Genomic DNA, 20,844 nt, shown 5'->3' on the forward strand with positions numbered 1-20,844 from the left:
TTCTACAAATGATGAAAATTAATTCAATGCTGGCAACATACACAAGTATTGCCAACTTCAATGCTCTTAAACAGTTTCCCAGTGGATTTGAGAAATTAAGTAGCAAAGTTTCTGGTGGCAATACAATTTCAGCTTGAGTATAGCTTTTAATAATGGAATTCATCAACTACATTACAGTGTCTTTTAGTGCATTTTCATAAATCATAACTACAGAATTCGCTACAAAATAGCTTTAATCTAACTTCTTGTTTAACTGCTATGGGGTGTAATATTAGGTTTAAATGAGTCTCTGGGGCATCATGAATAGCATTCAATACATCATACAAGAACTCTGAAATTGTACTTTTAAGAATGTGGTACAAATATTGGAAAAATGACAGGTAATCGCCAGATGTCAAATATCAAAGTGTAAGTTCTAGTTTTACTTGAGCTGGGACTATGTTTGTTATGTGAGTATTGTATTTTTTGATAGAGCTTGGGTTGCAGCTCAAGAAGTACTCGAAATTGCCTGTACTATTCAAAAGTAATTCATGAATGGATTTTTGTTTATGAGCGGTATCTCCATTATAAGTTTGTCTGATGGTACTAGAGTATTTCTGAATAAAATTTCTTCCAAAGCCAACATTTATGCTTTCTCTTCTTCTCATTGGATTCTTGGTTCAATTCTAAAACCATAATTCGAATGACAACATCAGTACCCATTGGAAGGATCCCAGCTGACGCCATATCAAAAACAGTAGCACTGAATTTTGACAGGAGCATGTGGTAACAGCAACACATACATATGTACCTGTGTATCTGACTCCCTTCTGTAATGATGTTAATTGTTTACCATTTTGGTTCTAATGCAATACTAGAATATTCATATTTTTCTCTATTTTTTAGAACAGAGAAATAGTAATAATGTTACCATTTTCCACCAAAATATTCCGGGATTGAAGAATAAAGTAGATGAGCTCATGGTTTGTTTAGATGACATTGAATCTGGTAATGTAATATATATACTATGACTGTCTGAGCATCACATTGTGTCTGATATGCAAAAAGTAAATATCAGTGGTTATAAACTAGCTGCACATATGAGTAGAGAGAATAAGGTGAAGGGAGGAGTTGCCATATATGTCAAAAGTTATCATTGTGTAGAAAGCTTAGATACAAAAAAGCTTTGTCTAGAGCAACATATAGAAGCTTGTGCCTGTCAACTTAAACTGAAAGAGGGCTCTTTTATGATTGTAACAGTATATAGGTCCCCTTCAGGGAACTTTCATTTATTCCTGGAAAACTTGGATGCCTTGTTGTGCTATCTGTCAGATAGGGGAAAGCAAATTATTATTTGTGGGGACTTCAATGTTGATTCACTGAAAGAGTGTAATAGGAAGAATGACCTGGAAGTCTTGTTTGGTTCTTTCAATTTGACATCTGTCATTAATATTCCTACTCGGGTAGTAAAGGACAGCAGCACATTGATAGATAACACTTTCATAGACCAAGACAGGCTTAAAAACATAAATTCTTGTCCTGTTGAGATTGGGCTTTCTGATCATGATGCTCAGCTAGTTACAGTATATGACATAGCTCCATTCAGTAATTCAAAACTACCCTCCAAAGTTGTGCATTCAATTAATGACTCAACAATTAGAAATTTCAGAGAAAATCTTCAGCAGTTAGACTGGGATGAGGTGTACAAGGAACCCAATGCTAATTTAAAATACAACTTATTTCATGATACACTTGTGAGAGAATTTGAAAACTGTTTCCCCAAGAAAGTAGTTAAATCTAATTATAAGAAACCATACAAAAAACCTTGGCTTACTAAAGGAATAAAAATATCTTGTAACCACAAAATGGAACTGTATCCAACAACAAGAAAGAGTAATGACCAAGAAACAGCCAAATATTATAAAAACTACTGTGCTACATTAAGAAAGGTTATTAAAAAGTCCAGAAGCATGTGCATCATGTCTGATATTAATATCTCTGATAACAAAATCAAAACAATTTGGAATATTAATACAAGGGAGACAGGGCAACCAAGAGTACAGGATAATGGCATCACCATCGAAGCAATTGGAAACTTGATAAACAAAAAGCCAGAAGTCGAAAGTGTTTTGAATAATCATTTTTTAAATGTTGTAGAGAAAATAGGATCTAAATGTTCATTAGAAGAAGCAAGGCAGTTCATGGAAGAGGCCTTACCCACACCATTTGATACAACTGAAATTCCACCCACCTCTCCTGCTGAAATTAGGAAGATAATAAAGAATAAAATCTCACATGGAATTGATGGCATTTCCAGCAGGATAATAAAAGCTTGTTCCCAAGAAATAAGTGGGATTCTTAGCCACATATGTAATAGCTCTCTGAAGCAGGGTATGTTCCCAGATAGACTGAAGTATGCCATCGTTAAACCACTGCATAAAAAGGAGGAAACATCTGATGTCAAGAACTACCGCCCAATCTCTCTTCTGACTGCCTTACCCAAAATTTTTGAAAAACTAATGTATTGTAGAGTAGCTTCATACCTTTGTAAAAATAAAGTCTTAACAAAATGTCAGTTTGGTTTCCAGAAGGGTCTTTCAATGGAAAATGCTATACATACTTTCACTAATGAAATATTAAATGCTCTGAGTAACCAGAAGTCACCTGTTGGGATTTTTTGTGATCTATCAAAGGCTTTTGATTGTGTAAATCATGGAATACTTCTAGATAAGCTCAAGTACTGTGGTATGAATGGGACAGTGCTCCAATAGTTTAAATCATACCTAACGGTAAGAGTGCAGAAAGTTGAAATAAGCAGTTCACATAATATGCAAAAAACTGGTGATTTCTTAAACTGGGGAACAATAAAGAATGGGGTGCCGCAAGGTTCGGTCTTGGGCCCTCTGCTGTTCTTAATATATATTAATGATTTGCCATTCTATATTCACGAAGATGCAAAGCTGGTACTATTTGCTGATGATACTAGTATAGCTATCACACCCAACAGACAAGAATTAACTGGTGAAATTGTAAACAGTGTTTTTCAGAAAATCATTGAGTGGTTCTCTGCAAATGGGCTCTTATTAAACTTTGACAAAACACAGTATATACAGTTCCACACAGTAAGTAGAATGACACCATTAATAAATATAGACTTTGATCAGAAATCGGTAGCTAAGGCAGAAAATTCAAAATTTCTAGGTGTATGCATTGATGAGGGGTTGAACTGGAAAAAACACACTGAGGATCAGCTGAAACGTTTGAGTTCAGCTATTTATGCTCTTAGGGTCATTGAAAATTTTGGCGGTAAACATCTGAGTAAATTAGCTTACCAGGCCTATTTTCATTCTCGGCTTTCGTCTGGCATCATATTCTGGGGTAACTCATCATTGAGTAAAACAGTGTTCATTGCACAAAGCGTGTAATCAGAATAATTGCTGGAGCTCATCCAAGATCATCCTGCAGACACTTATTTAAGGAGCTAGAGATCTTCACTGTAGCGTCACAATATATATATTCACTTATGAAATTTGTTATTAACAATCCGAACGAATTCAAAAGTAATAGCAGTGTACATGGCTACAACACAAGGAGAAAGGAAGATCTTCACTACTCAAAGTTAAATCTAACTTTGGCTCAGAAGGGAGTAAATTATGCTGCCACAAAAGTCTTTGGTCACTTACCTAATAGCATCAAAAGTCTGACAGATAGCCATATAGCATTTAAAAGGCAATTAAAAGAATTTCTTAATGGCAACTCCTTCTACTCATTAGACGAGTTTTTGGATATAGTAAGTGGGTAATTTCCCCAACTCCCACATAAAAATATTAAGTGTCATGTAATATTTTGTGTAATGTAATATCTTGTATAGACATCTTTTATTAACCTGACACATTCCACATCTTTACGAAGTGTCGTATTCTTGATCTATCGAACAAGTACTAATCTAATCTAATAACGATAAAGGACATTGCTGAATTATATATACACATACATATACAGGGTGAAGCGTAATTCGCGCTCTCGGGCGTCGCAGCGCGACTCCCCACATGCCAGCGATAAAAAAAAGTCTGTCACAAAATTTCGTCCAGTGAGTACATCCAGCAGAAAAAGGTCATTACAGTGTGGCAATCTGGCAACACTGTAACCAAGTGTATGGTAACTACCTCTTTCAGAAAATGTTAGTTATTATGTACAGTTAATGCAGTGGATAGAGTTCTGTGTTTGCATGTTGGAGGTCGATGGTTCGATCCTGGGTTGGGGTGTATTTTTTTTATTTGCTAATTTCTTTCTAGCATATCCTACTGTAATACACACGATTTCTTAGGTCACATGTTTCCTAAATTAAAACATTTTGTAACGCTAACAAATAAGAAATAGACACTTGAAACAAATGACTTGTCATAGGACAGAGTAACTAAAAAACAATATCAATTTCAAGATGCTGAAGATGATAGCACAGTACAATAACACAACATCTACTTCTCATTTCTATTACATATAATATGAGTGCTCAGATGTCGCGCATTAGCAACCAGTGACAATAATAATGCCTATATTAATAACTGCATGGCCTTTACAACAGAATACATTGTCCTGAGAAGAACAGATGCTCAAAGAGACTTCCCTGCATATCCAAACATAGAGCAACCCGCAGTATCATGCAGCTCTGGACCCTTCGCAGCAATGCTGCATGAACACACGCAACCAATTCTTCCACATTCGTCAGCAGAGTAGAGTGCATATGCTCGTTCAAGTGTCCCCACAGGAAGAAATCTGGGGGATTTATGTCAAGTAAATGCGGTGGCCATACAACTGGACCTCCATGTCCAAGCCATTTCCCTGGAAATTTTCTGTCCAAATACTGTCGCTGATTAATTCCATAGCATGGAGGTGCACCACCATGTTGGAACCATATCCTCTGACGAACATGTAGTGGAACATCTTTCAGCGAATGAGGCAGATAGTTTGAGAGGAATGTCTGATAAGTTCATGCAGCCACTGGTCAGGCAACATGTAGGGGCCCAAACACCTGTCATCCAATATTCCAGCCCAGACATTGATATTAGAGCAAAACTGATACCCATGGTTGTAGGTGATGTGTGGGTTAACCTCACACCAATGGTGGACATTGTGCATATTGAAGACACCCTTACGAGTGAATGCTGCTTCATCTGTCCATATTACAGTGTTCACGAAGTCATTGTTGGCTTCCTGCTGTTGTTGGAAGCATTCACAGAATTGCATACACTGATGGCGATATGCAGGATGCAGGTGTTGCGTGAAAGCATAATGATAGGGGTGCAGTCCATGCTCGTGCAGCATATTAATGAACGTACATTTCAAGACATGCAGCTGCCTAGCTGCGTTACGTGTACTTCGCTGAGATACTTGGTGTATGACGTCCAGAATAGCGTCCTCAGTAGCTAGAGTATGGTGAGTCCGTGGACGACCTCTGTCATGCGATGGTGGAAGGAGAGAACCTGACTCCTTAAGGCATCGCTCCAGATGACAAAACACTTTTTTATCTGGATGGCGTCGACGAGGATATAGCAGCATATTCATGAATGGAAACACCAGCTCGGTTATCAGATGCTCCAAGGACCAGAAGCATATCCACATATTCATCGTTTGTGTATGCCACACATCTGCCGCACTGGTTTTGACATTTACAATTAGAAAATTCGATATGTGTATGCATGTACTTTGGAGTCTGTCACAGGTGTATTACTCCGCTCAAAACTAGTCCCTGTCTGGTTGGCAACACACACAGTATAAACACGCCGTCAGGCCTGTTCAGTGTTCCACATAACGTGCATTATCCTCCAGACAAATACTGTTCTGCATGGTTCATCCCGACACTGCTAATTGTGAAATGTTCGGTTTAGAATTATATGGTTTCCATAATGGTAATAGAAGTGATGTTTCCACAATTCAATCGATAGAATAATAATAATAATACACTGAGATACATACTAAACAGCATGTGGTTACCAGACTCAATGCTGATAGCTGTAATCAGTGGGACGATGGTGATAACTCATAGAAATAGTAACCGAGTTTGGACATTATGTGCAAAGCACGTTGCTAGTCCTGCTGTTAACGTAAGTACTGTAAATGTACTGGACTTGATTATTCGGAGACCAGTTGTTCTTTAGCGTTCTCTCAAAATCATGCCTGGTATTGTAAATGTAAGTTGGCTGCTGGCCAGTAATGGTTACTTGCTTACTGCTGTGTTACTTGCTCTTAAGTATTGAATCTAACTATCTTTTACTTGTCAGTTACAGGAGTCTTTGCCTAAATTGCTTGTTCATATACACTCATGCTCATAAATTAAGGATAATTGCAGAACGTGGTGCCACACAACGTGGCACTACACAAAACTGGCGCTAATATCATAGGCACATAGGAAACATACATGACACTGATCTGTAAGTCAACGGTATTGGTGATAAGTTGAGAAAACAGTCCCGAAACACGTGCTACAAAACGCCACTGTTTCCTGTGCATGTACCCCGACATCACTATGGAATATGATCACCATGCACACGTACACAGGCCACACAGTGGGTTGGCATACTCTGGATCAGGTGGTCGAGCAGCTGCTGGGGTATAGCCTCCCATACTTGCACCAGTGCCTGTCAGAGCTCCTGAAGTGTCGTAGGGGTTTGAAGATGTGCAGCGATACGTCGACCGAGAGCATCCCAGACGTGCTTGATGGGGTTTAGGTCTGGAGAACAGGCAGGCCACTCCATTCGCCTGATATATTTTGTTCCGAGGTACACCTCCACAATGGCAGCTTGGTGGGGCCGTGCGTTATCATGCATGAGGAGGAAGGTGGGACCCACTGCACCCCTGCAAAGGCGGACATACTGGTGCAAAATGACGTCCCAATACACCTAACCTGTTACAGTTCCTCTGTAAAGACATGCAAGGGTGTACATGCACCAATCATAATCCCAACCCACACCATCAAACCATGACCTCCATACAGGTCCCTTTCAACGAGATTATGGGGTTGGTTCCTGGTTCACGCCAGATGAAAACCCGGCGAGAATCACTTTTCAGACTATACCTGGACTCGTCCGTGAACATAACCTGGGACCATTGCTCCAATGACCATGTACTGTGTGCTAGACACCAGGCTTTACGGACTCTCCTGTGACCAGTGTCAGCGGAATGCACCTTGCAGGTCTCTGGGCGAATAGACCATGTCTGTTCAGTCGTCTGTAGACTGTGTGTCTGGAGACAACTGTTCCAGTGGCTGTGGTAAGGTCCCGAGCAAGGCTACCTGCAGTACTCCATGGCCGCCTGCAAGTACTGATGATGAGATATCGGTCTTCTTGTGGTGTTGTACACTGTGGACGTCCCGTACTGTAGCGCCTGGAAACGTTTCCTATCTGCTGGAATCGTTGCCATAATCTTGAGATCACACTTTGTAGCACACGGAGGACCCGTGCTATGACCTGCTGTGTTTGACCAGGCTCCAGTCGCCCTATTATTCTACCCCTCATAACGTCATTAATATGTGTTCTTTGCACCAGTTTCAACACACAGTCACTATCAGCATGTCTGAAAATGTCTGCACACTTACTCACTGCACTGTACTCTGACATGCACCAACACCCCTCTGCGTATGTGGACTACTGCCAGCGTCACCGTGCGACGACCACAGGTCAAATGCACATCATGGTCATATCCCGAGGTGATTGAAACCCGCAAACCTCCCACCAGAGCGTTGTTTCACCATGTATCAGCATTATCCTTAATTTATGAGCGTGAGTGTAGTTGCTTGTCCATATAATCGTACTGCCAATTGTTCTTGGGTGCTCTCTCTGTAAGTCACGCTTTTTGTCATAAGTAAGCTAGCTGCTGTGTAGTGATGGTCACTTGTTTGAAAGCTGTGTTATTTTGCTTGTAAATATTGAATCTAATTGTTTCTTTTTTTGATCAGTTACGAGCGCTATTGGTTAAAGCATATTTGTTTATTAGCTAGTAGCTCATTATGATCGCTTGCTTAAGGCTGTGTTATTTGCTTCAAACTCTTTTCTTTCAAACTTTCATAAATGGTTTTACTGCTTAGTCATGACTGTTAGCAGATACAACACTCTAACAAAATAATTTGAAATGTTATGTGCAGTTAGAATTGAGATTGTTGTTTGGAATTAGTCTAGAACTTAATGAATTAAGAAACTTTATACAAGCTATTTAATTGGAACTGTTTTTCCTTATATGAGATTTCTAATTGTACTGTTCTTTGAAATTAACAATCCTGCTGCTTTATTTTATTGAAAAGAAATATTTTTAGTAATGGCCAAGTGTGTCTTATCTTTTATTGCTCATGTACCGATGTATGTTCTGTGTGCTCTGATGTTTAAATACATTTTGAAAAGCGCCAGTGTCTTTCCACTCTGGGACCTCTGGGACCAAGCAAACCAGCTCCTAGGTTAAGTATCACTTAGCTTTCCCCTGATTTTTTTTATAATCATGAGTAATTTGTAATATTTTCTGTGTTTACAGCGTTCTCCACCATGGAAGCGAGAAGTATGTTGGGCGTGAACTATTTAACGATAGAGAATTTGCAGTTTTAATTGAGTATAAGAGGTGAACTGAATCAAGGGAGCATGGCAGAGGTGCACCAAAGGCTACAGGGTGCATGGGATAAACTGATTAACATCACGGCGCAGTTGGTGGATGAGATGTATACAGAATGTGCCACATGTTCCTCCTTACTCAGCGTTGTGCAGGAGGGTGTTGGTTTGTTGGAAGGCATTCCGCCCCCCCCCCCCTCCCTCCATGTACAGATGTTGAAATTACATGCTTTAGTGGATCATATCGTAAACAGAGCTACTTACCTCTGCCTAATTGATAAGGACTGCAAAGATGACACCTCTATATAATCCCTTCAGGAAGAAATTATTTGAGTTCAGAGAGTCCTCTCTTTTGTTAAATGGCAAGAATACAGTGGGGTGGGGGATGTTACGGAAGGGGAAGTTGTGGAGAGGCGAGATGAGACATGAAACCAATTTAGCATACTTCTGAACTCACTGTTGCCCATTATTCAAAACGAGAGAGTGCTCTCTGATAAAATACACTCCTGGAAATGGAAAAAAGAACACATTGACACCGGTGTGTCAGACCCACCATACTTGCTCCGGACACTGCGAGAGGGCTGTACAAGCAATGATCACACGCACGGCACAGCAGACACACCAGGAACCGCGGTGTTGGCCATCGAATGGCGCTAGCTGCGCAGCATTTGTGCACCGCCGCCGTCAGTGTCAGCCAGTTTGCCGTGGCATACGGAGCTCCATCGCAGTCTTTAACACTGGTAGCATGCCGCGACAGCGTGGACGTGAACCGTATGTGCAGTTGACGGACTTTGAGCGAGGGCGTATAGTGGGCATGCGGGAGGCCGGGTGGACGTACCGCCGAATTGCTCAACACGTGGGGCGTGAGGTCTCCACAGTACATCGATGTTGTCGCCAGTGGTCGGCGGAAGGTGCACGTGCCCGTCGACCTGGGACCGGACCGCAGCGACGCACGGATGCACGCCAAGACCGCAGGATCCTACGCAGTGCCGTAGGGGGCCGCACCGCCACTTCCCAGCAAATTAGGGACACTGTTGCTCCTGGGGTATCGGCGAGGACCATTCGCAACCGTCTCCATGAAGCTGGGCTACGGTCCCGCACACCGTTAGGCCGTCTTCCGCTCACGCCCCAACATCGTGCAGCCCGCCTCCAGTGGTGTCGCGACAGGCGTGAATGGAGGGACGAATGGAGACGTGTCGTCTTCAGCGATGAGAGTCGCTTCTGCCTTGGTGCCAATGATGGTCGTATGCGTGTTTGGCGCCGTGCAGGTGAGCGCCACATTCAGGACTGCATACGACCGAGGCACACAGGGCCAACACCCGGCATCATGGTGTGGGGAGCGATCTCCTACACTGGCCGTACACCACTGGTGATCGTCGAGGGGACACTGAATAGTGCACGGTACATCCAAACCGTCATCGAACCCATCGTTCTACCATTCCTAGACCGGCAAGGGAACTTGCTGTTCCAACAGGACAATGCACATCCGCATGTATCCCGTGCCACCCAACGTGCTCTAGAAGGTGTAAGTCAACTACCCTGGCCAGCAAGATCTCCGGATCTGTCCCCCATTGAGCATGTTTGGGACTGGACGAAGCGTCGTCTCACGCGGTCTGCACGTCCAGCACGAACGCTGGTCCAGCTGAGGCGCCTTGTGGAAATGGCATGGCAAGCCGTTCCACAGGACTACATCCAGCATCTCTACGATCGTCTCCATGGGAGAATAGCAGCCTGCATTGCTGCGAAAGGTGGATATACACTGTACTAGTGCCGACATTGTGCATGCTCTGTTGCCTGTGTCTATGTGCCTGTGGTTCTGTCAGTGTGATCATGTGATGTATCTGACCCCAGGAATGTGTCAATAAAGTTTCCCCTTCCTGGGACAATGAATTCACGGTGTTCTTATTTCAATTTCCAGGAGTGTACATTGGTCATATCTAAGAGAATTTGTGGCTTACTGTTAGACTGCAAGAGTAGGCTGCGGCTTTACAGATCTCTGGGGCGTTGGTTTATCAGGCCATTAACCCTTTGTCCCATGGCTGTTTAAGCTAGCTTATAACCAAGATGTTGGAGGAGAGAGAAGCTATGACGACTCTACACGAAAGAATTCTTGGTGACTGTTTTGGCACACATAGGTGGAATGATCTGCCTGACTAATATTTCCGTAAGGTTCAAGCTGCTGAAGAAACCATGCCTGACTATGTTGAGCAGGAGCGTGCGGTTGGGATTTATCTACGTTTAGACGTTTCCTAAGCTGAAGTTGTAATGAGTGTTTTGGAGGGCATGAGATCTTTGGATCTGTTGCAGGTGATGTTTGCAGAAAAGCCAAGATCGTCTGCTGATTTAGATCGTATGGTAGTTAATATATAAAGTATTGGTTATGCTGATGAGAAGCGTGGGAACCTAGGACCATCTGAGACCGACCAGTTGTCGCTGAGGCACGCTTGTGTCAAACCTAGAAAGGGCAATGGTCGATAGCGTATATGTTTCTGGTGATGGAGGACAGAGCTTTTCGTTTCGAATTGTGGGGTCCCGTGGGAGAGTGGAGCAAGCAGCTGACACAAGGAGCCTATGCTAGGCCCACAGGCATCACAGGTCCACAGGCATCACAGGGTATGTGTGGTTAAAGCTACACAGGTGCCCTCTGCAAATACCGGTCTAGGTGCTTAGCGCCTGGGGGCACCAGTAGACTCAGGTAGGAGTATTTCCCTAATTGATTAAGATTGGTTTAATTCTTGCAGAGGTATTGCTGGGTTTCCAAGGTTGAGACCTGTGAATGAGGTTTGTTGGACTGTTTACGATGACACTTCAGCAGGTGCGAGAAAAAATTATTGGAAACTCAGAATAGGAAGGATAGTATGGCCTGTGAGGTTTTAGACAGTGAAACCGTTCACTATGAGTCTTTAGAGCACACTTTGTGCTTACTTGACTATGCACATAGGGAGTGAAACCGTTTGGTAGTGAAACTGTGAACTATATTTTTTGGAGCACACTTAGTGCATGCTTGATTACTCACACTGAGAGACTTACTTCAAATTCATCTGGATTTGAAGTCAAAATTTTGTCACCATGTGATCTCATCTAATTTTTGTCACATTCAAGGTAAAGGGGCTGAATTCGAGCTTGGGCACTTGGCCAAATCTCAGAGAAAACAACTGTTGAAATTTTCGCACCTGTTCCCAGGAGTTTTAATTGATAGGTCGGAGATGACTAAAAAAACTGAAAACCAAATAAAGCTGGCTGTCCAGAACCCAGTGAGGCAGGCGGCCTGCCAACTGTCTGAGCTGTGCAGGATTGTTACTCAGTTGTTACAGGATGGCGTGATAGGGAGTCTGTCTCACCATACCCATCGCCGATCTTCCTAGTTCCATTCTGGGTATTGTCCGGTGTTGGACTATTGATGTCTAGTTAAAAAGTTCTTTTTCCTTGTAATCCAGCAAATTCAGTTGTTTGGAGTTCGAGGAAATAAATTGGAATTTTTGGATTTTTAAGTCTTTCTTGTTCTAGTTCAAGTAAATATTCTGGTTCATATTGAACAACAGGAAAACAAGTTTCCATACTTTTAATAACAAACAATAAAAAACAATAGAAAAATACAAAATAAAAAATTAAAATTAAAATAATAAAAATACAAAATAAATTAAAATTTTTAAAAATGGTGAAATAAAAAAACTGGATAAGAAACTGTTGAAACATAGCATGAGAGCTTGGTAGGGATTTGTCAGTATGTTCTCGGGTTCTTATTCCTTTCTCTTTTTATTATTATTCTGTTACCATAATTAATTTTTTCCCATTTGCAGCTCATGTAACAGTATGGTGTACCAAAATTTCGTCATACCACGAACTCACCCTGATAATAAAACCGATTAAAAAAGTAGCTGTGCACTCAGCGCTGTGAATTGCTAAGCGAATAGGTCCGTGTTCGAATCCCGACTAGGCCGGAAACTCGCTCGGGGCCTGGGTGTTTGCTTGTCCTTACGTTCGTATCGTCATTACGCTATTGAGATGGCTGAACAGGCATGGACCGAAAGCTAGTTTTTTAAAAAAGGGGAAAAAACTATCAACGCTCGAACGAGTAATATTAACTCCATTCCTCTGTTGTTTGATCGTGGAGAGAGCAGGATTCCAAACAGAATTTAAGCAAGAACCTCCGTTTCTATTCCTAAAGTCACTCGTTAATAAACTGAGCTGCTTCTTTAATAACACCATCCCAGTAGATAGCAGTACGCATGAGAATCTCTGTGTAGTTTCATTCTATAGGCTGCCCATTGTATGACATCCCACAACTGAAAAGAATACGACGAACACCCGCCTTAAGTAACCCAAGATCATCCTTTAGAGACCCTAAAAGGATCTGTACAGCTGTAGTCGAAAAATATACTTCTCACCGCGATTCCGCAGAGTAAGACCAAACCTGCTGAAAAGTTACCTGCGTAAGGCAAAAAGGCCGTGCCACCTCGTTATTTTCATCTCTCATCCGATTCACGGTTGTCTGGTAGCGCAAACCGCGTCTGATCTATTTTATGGGTAAATGTGACTGCGAGGTTGGTCAGTTGTGCTGACAAACTTTCTGGGTCTGAGACGACGGGGGGCCCATGAACTGGGATACGAAAAAAACTGATCACAGAATAAAAAGTAAATAAACACTTCTCGGAACATTTCGTTAATTCAACACCAAACCCTGCTTCAGTCAGTTGTAACAAATCAGACAGAGGGACGCGAGAGAAGAGAGAGAACATATCAAAACTAACTAGGATATCAGAGTCATTCAAACGCATTCCCTCTAATCGAAATATGAAATCCGCCGAATTCTTAATCTGAGGAACATACCGACTTACTTGTGAGTTTCGCTACACGTAATGTCGGAACACCAGTGTTATTGACAACAGGTCTAAGAGGTACTCACTCCTTGTGGATCTTCTGGAGGCCATATAATCCATGAGGGACAGCACAGAGTTAAGGTTCTCGATAGTCTCTTGGGACAGGTAACTTTCCTTCAGGATGTTGTTAATCCTTAGTTCAATCTTTTTTATCAGGTCACTACTGAGTCTGCGTTACGCCGAATCACATAGAAACTGTTTTTACTGATCATAATCCTGCTTGTCCACCACAACTGTAGCATTACCCTTTTCCGTGGTGAGATAACAGTATCAGGATGTAACCTGACTGAAAGCAAAGCAGTCCTCCCAGCTGCTGTAATATTACTCATCGGATGAACGTACCCCGGTCAACATACGACATACTTCTCTCCTAACCTCCTAGGCAGCTTCAGAAGGTAGTTTAAAAGCAACCTCTTCTGCAGAACTTATAAAGACACAACTGGCAAACGCTAGGGCGTCGGTGCAAAGCTTAAACCCCCCGCTAGCGTGGATAAACCTGCGTCGTCTAAAGTCTTTTCCGTGAGATTCATCACAGAAAGTCGTGAAGTAACATTACATTCCAAATCATAGAATCCTTCAAACTTAATTGAATGCTGGGCAGTTACAGAACGAAATTCCCAGTCAGACTGCTACCAAGAAGCATTACAATAAAACGCCGCAACTTTTGAAGCAGTCATCAAATGAAACCGAAAATTCCGTGGGCAAAATATCAACAGTCGGTGAATATAGTCCTTTCCAGAATAAAAGCTGAACAACAGTGAGATTCTGGCGTGTACTTCCAGCTTTTAGGATGGTGTTATTAAGGTAGCAATGTAGATTAAATTAGCAGGTGGCCTTATAAATAGAGACGGAGGTTTTTGTTCCAATTATGCTTGAAATCCTGTTCTCTCCTTGGTAGAACCTTTGGAACAACATTATGGCCTCGATACCGTAACAAAAATGAACTGCACGGTGCAATTCAGTTTTCTAATCAAATTAGCAACGATATAGTTCCTCCCCGTGGGGGTAAACAAAGTGAAATTTGAGTTTCTGCCGGTATGTATAGTGTTCGAACAACTTTGTCACCTATTGTGCCAATTTGTTTATGGAAGATTTCGTGGAACGTGCTCTGGAGTCGGCGGTATTAAAACATGTGCTTTTTTTTAAAGATATGTAAGCGATACATTTATTGTTTGACCCTTGGAAGAGAGAATTCAAACAGCTTTTTAGAAGCTCTGCATTCAATCCATCCTAATATTCGCTTCACTATGGAGAATGGGAAGGAAGACCGCTTTCCTTTCTTTAATCCGTTAGTCGAGATGAAGGTTCATGGTACATATGGACATGACGTCTATACGAAGCCAACTCACATTCATTTGTATCTTCAGGCTGATAGTTGTCACTATCCGACTCACGTGAAAAGGTACATCGTACCTTGTTTCATAGGGCCCACGTTATTTCAGCCGCGCGAATCCGCCATTGTAGAACATTGCCTTGGTACCGGACATCCTATGGAAACAACAGTGAGATTCTGGCATATACTTCCAGTTTTTGGGTTGGTCTTATTAAGGTAGCAATTTAGATTAAATTAGCACGTGATCTTACAAATAGAGGCCGAGATTTTAGTTCAAATTCTGCTTGAAATCCTGTTCTCTCTTTGGTCAAACAACAGAAGAATTGAGTTAATACTACTTGCTCACAGGTTACTAATTAATATTCACTACTCGTAACATCCGATTGCGGTCATCTTTGATTTTCTGGTGGTACTAGCAAGTGCCCCACATACCGAGGTTTCAAATATGCTTGCACAGTGCTTTCTAGTTGCGTTTCTCCCTTGAAAATGACAGCAGTATGCACCTGTCGAAATATCGGCGGCGGTTGTCGGGAACCTCACCCGGCTGCATTCCCAAGCGTGTTTGAATAAATCTTACCGTTGACATTATTTCATCCCTTTCCTATTCCTTTCTTTTACTTCTTCCATGTTGAACAACAGGGGAGAAAGACTGCATCGTTGACTTACGCCTTGTCCAATCACTTCTCTCTTGGATTTCCATTCTTTTTGTTCACTCTTGACTCACGTACATATTGCATAATACCCACATTTCCCTATAACTTAAACCTATTTTTTGTTACAGTTTCCAAAAACTCGGGATATTTTACGTTGCTGTACGCTTCCTCTGGTTCGACAAGTTTTGTGAGGAAAAGGGAAACAGTAGTGAAACGTTAGCCGCAGCCCCGGAAGGTGTTTCCAGAATGAAGCCATGCAACAAATCATGCGCTATTTGGAAACTTCCCGTAAGATTAAAACTGTGTGCCGGACTGGGAAGATTGTAAAATAGGTGAAGCTACTGCCATAAGTGTAGCTGTAATGGAGGGTCGTAAGTCCCGCCAGAGTAGCTCAACCGGTAAAAGCAACGCGCATGAAAGGCAAAGTTCCGGGTTTGAGTCCTGGTCCGGCAAACAATTTTGATCTCTCAGGAAGTTTCAACAAGTGCCTTACTTTTTGCCAGTGGTGCAATGATCTGTGGTATTACAGAAGTGGAGGTTCAAACAAAGCTAGCTAGATCTTTGACATGAAGAACTCACGAAGTGGTCTAAAACAGAAAAACCAGTTAGTGTTGAATACGCTCTCTCCAACAACTTATCTTTGAATTGGAGTTGAGGAGACTAAGCTCTGAAAAACGAAAGAGCTTCAGATGGCGTAGCGAGCGTCGGGAATCGCACTCAGCTATAAATACTGGTGCGAGACCAACACTATAGAAGGTGAATCACTTAAGACTTGCACCGTACATATTGCGGAAATGGAAAGTGCTATTGATGTGTGGTTTTCGTAGAGCTGATTGGTAGTCAGAGGCTCGTATTTTTTTAGCCAATCAGTAGTCTGTAATAATGCTGAGAAAGTGTATTATTTGTATAAAATACACTTTTTTTTGAATGGGACAATGCCAATACACACTAACAGACTAAAAGTATGGTAAATCAGAATATCAGTAGTGTTTGTTGCAGGAGTCTAGTACCAGTCTTTTACGAGATATCGTATTATGCAACGTTTCCACACGGGCAGTTGTACAATCCTTGTAGTGGCACACACTAAAGAACAACACAAGTACATACACTAGTTATGTGGATGCTGATCTGTAACGAGACAATCGACCTTCACATGTTGTGTTCAGAATAACCACCGGGAGCATTTGTACTCGCTTGGAGTCTGGTGTGGAACGACTGCTGCACAAGTGCTAGAATTTCAGCGGAGATGTCCGAGAAGGCTGCAGTAACACGTCATTGAATATCATCGGATGTACCTGATACGTCCTTGTAGAGGGCGACTTTCAGCTTCCACAGAAAAAAGTCTATAGGCGTCAAACCCGAGGAGGGCCAGCCAAGGTACAGGTCCTCTGCGTCCAATCCAACGATTTGGAAACAATTCGTGAAGACATGCTGTAGTACTTCTTGCACTACGGGCTGGACAGCCATCATATTGGTTCCAGTACCACAAGTTCTGTCTGTAGAGGAACGTTCCCTAGCATCCGTGGAAGATGGTGTATTAGGAGATGTGTTCAGTGTTACGTCTATGAAAAACGGGTCTATAAGCTGATGATTCACATTCCCACACCACACTCCATGGACGCTGATGTTCCACCTGACGAAGCCAAGGGGAATAGTCAACTGACCCATAGTACATGTTTCGGTTGTTTACCTGGCAATGATTAGTAAATGTGACTTCATCGCTAAACCAGATACATGATACATCAGGAGTATCGTGTCTTAATGACCATGCACAGAAATTAACACGATTATCACAATCGTTTGCAGGCAGCTCTTTATGGAGAGAGATGTGGGAGGGGTTGAATCTATGTCGATGGAGAATGCGTGGGACACATGCCTGACTCACGGCATTTCACCGTCCGATTGCGCGGCAGCGTTTGTGTGGATAAACTTTATCAGCAACAAGAACATTAATTTGCCCCTCTGCTGTCGTCACTTGTTTCCTTCTGTTATGTTGTCTAGGATTTACATTACCATTTTCACGTAAGTGGTTGAAGAGGTCTATAAAAAATTTCCGAGATGGTAGATGTCTATTGGGATATCTTGCTGCATACATCGTACAAGAACGAACAGCATTCTTTCTACACTCTCCCTACATCATAATCATGTCCGCTTTCTCTGCACTGGTAAATCTCATCATCCACTCACGACCTACTGCTTGGACCGTCACACACAAACTGACTAGCAAGTTGCAGCGCACTCAAGGAACACACAAGCACACTGTAAGCAAACATAACAACATCGTACCTAGCAATCATGCAGGTTGAATGTCACAAACAAGTGCCGGTGTGGAAACTTTTCAAAATACAATATCTCGTAAACGATTCGCACTATAATCCTGCAATAAACAGCACTGACATTTTAATTTACTCTACTATTATTTTGTTAACATCAGTACGCATTAAAAATTGTATGTTTGCACAAAAACACACGTTCTAAGTATTATTACAATCTGTTTATTGGCTAACAGTACGAGCTCCTGACGAACAGTCCATTCTGTGAGAACCGTACATCAATAGCACTTTCCATTTTCGCAGTGTTTGTGGTGCCAGTTTTAGGTGATCCACGCTGTAAAGTTCGCAGTCTCGTTGGAGTCCAGGCAGCGAGTACAGTTGAAGAAGATGGATGGGTCAGTCGCCTATATGTTGTGCATAAAATGGAAACAACAACCAGGCAGAGAACGCGAAGCACACAGTTAATATTACAACCCCAGAAAGGATAGCAAATTAAGAAATTTTACTTATTGTGCATCTACAGTGTAGTAGCAGAAATACATGATTACATTTTAGGCGATTTTAGGGTATACGGGGAGAGAAATTTGCTACACAAAGCTGCCACCTCTGGCAGTGATAATGGCTCTGACCCGGATAGGCATCAAGTCGAACCAAGTTTGAGTGACAGATCCCAGTGGCTGATGAGTGACGCGGCAGGCTCCCAGCAACCCTTGACCAGATGTTTTCAGTGGTTGAGACATCTGGAGAACGTGGTGGACAGGTCACTTGTCTAACACTCTGTATCGAAGTATCGGCAAGTCAGTACAGCTTGGATAATATTCATCCATATGTTGTATTGTTGTAAGTCAATATTGCGGAGATCTCGAAGATAAGGCACATCGACTGGTCTTAACAGGTCTGAAACGCAATAGCTGCTGTCGAAATTAGCAAGAGAAGTAGAGGTGTTCGTGTTGTATGCCAAATAGCACCCCGTCCGTACCTTCACGTTAGGTGCTGGGCCCATGTGCTGTTCTCGTTTCAGCCTGGATACGTCTATTGTGATGCTGTACACAGAACTAAAACTCTTCCGAGAAGAGAGCGTGGTGCCACTACCGTGCCCGTTTTGTCACTGGGCGCGCCGCTGTCGGCGCACTACTCCCTGCTGCCGCATCGAGGGAAGTCCAGTCAGTGGTCGCCATGCTGACAAACTGTAGTGTTTCAGAAATCGTCACATTGTCCATGTCTCGAAAACAAGCCCATTTCCTGACTCAAGAGTATGTGACATTCCTCTAAATATTGTGGACTCGGGGTGTCCACTTTCATGAAAATCTCGCTGCCGCTGAAAAGAATTAATAAAGGTGTCTGGTAGGACGGACGCGTGGGCACTATGGCAGCACACACACAATGAAAGTAACACAGAATAGTGAACAGTAAAATATATTCCTCAACTTTGGTAACGCTGGTTACAGCAACTGTAGGATGCAGGTTTAGCCTGTCTATCCTGTGTTGACTACAATTTCGTGAACGCAAACCAAGTAATGTTCTCTGAAGTAAGTTGGCAGGAAACTAATCTTCTGTCTTGATGTACTACTTGAAGAACAACTCGTAACTAACAGTACTCAGTTAAATCTCTAGGCAGACGGTCTCTGTCCATACCCATTAATTCTATTCACTGTTCTGTTTCTACTCAAGACTAACCACTGTCTACGTGTTCCTATCTCACTCGCGAACTGAAGACTTGAAGGCACGACGAACGTTCTGCAGGAACTCCCTAGCAAGACTCGGACTGACTTACAACTTGCAACTTATGTTCGTCTCTCTTCCTGGTGGCGCTGCCGCTCCAGGGGGCGTCACTTTCGAGGACAGAGTGATTGGTTTGCGCTCAGTGATGTTTTTGCTGCGGGCAGACGTCCACTCCTTACACCATCTGTCACAAACTCTTCTAGTGTGGTATTATCTCAGTACACTACACTAAAGAACCTGCACAGTTGACTGAACAATATATCTGTCCTCCTTGGCGCTAGTTGCGAAGCGCTATTGAGATCCTCCATGGCTTTGATTGTGGCGCCACTGAACGCATCGTTTCCATATTTGTGTTGTAGTCATGGTATCCCAATCAAGACTAGCAGCAATGCAGAAGAATGATAAATCGCAACATATCACGAGCTACTCGCAAATTAACAATATTTAAATGCGATATGTGAAAGAGAAACCTGCTGCATAATCTTTCTTTACATACAAATTGTAGATGGCGTTACTCCTATCCAAGCATATAACACACTTCATGCCAGTTTCAAATTTTTCGCATGCTGCCTACGTAATGTTGCAATTTTAATGGTCAGTGGTATATATGAAATGAATTAAATGGACTGAAATGACATAAATGCATCGATGAGCATGAAATCAGTGAAGATGAAATGACACGTGATATGGACCACTGCAGACTGTTCAGAAGCTCTGAAACTGCATTGTAATAAATAGTAGTGATTTATAAAAATTTGTGACAGATGATGATTCCAGAATGGGTTTCCAACCCTTTAATGTACACGAGCATCATTCCATGTCTCTGAGTTGAGTCCTGCTGTAAAACAAATTTTTATTTCTCGTGATATCTTCATTGTATTGCAAATTTAGCATGTCTGGATGTTTTGCGCTGATATCATCATACATAACTGCATCTTTAGCAGTTTCATCCCCATCAATCCATTATTTTTATTTCAACATATTTTATTCATTTCAACTGGGAAGGAAATAATATACCTGTTAGGGCTCTTCAGTACTGTTCTGGTTTGTGTGGTGCCACAGATAATTTTTGACCCAAGGTCAACTAACTCTTCTTAAGGAATGTTGGCTCAAATGGCTCTGAGCACTATGGGACTTAACATCCATGGTCATCAGTCCCCTATAACTTAGAACTACTTAAACCTAACTAATCTAAGGACAGCACACAACACCCAGTCATCACGAGGCAGAGAAAATCCCTAACCCCGCCGGGAATCGAACCCGGGAACCCGGGCGTGGGAAGCGAGAACGCTACCGCACGACCACGAGCTGCGGGCAAGGAATGTTATATCTAAGAAGATAATGAATACAAAACTACATTTCAGTAGATAACAATATTGCTATATAACTTCATAAAGTTGTTATGGTAAAATC

Source organism: Schistocerca piceifrons, chromosome 5 (genome assembly GCF_021461385.2).
Source record: "Schistocerca piceifrons isolate TAMUIC-IGC-003096 chromosome 5, iqSchPice1.1, whole genome shotgun sequence".
NCBI classification, from domain to species: domain Eukaryota; kingdom Metazoa; phylum Arthropoda; class Insecta; order Orthoptera; family Acrididae; genus Schistocerca; species Schistocerca piceifrons.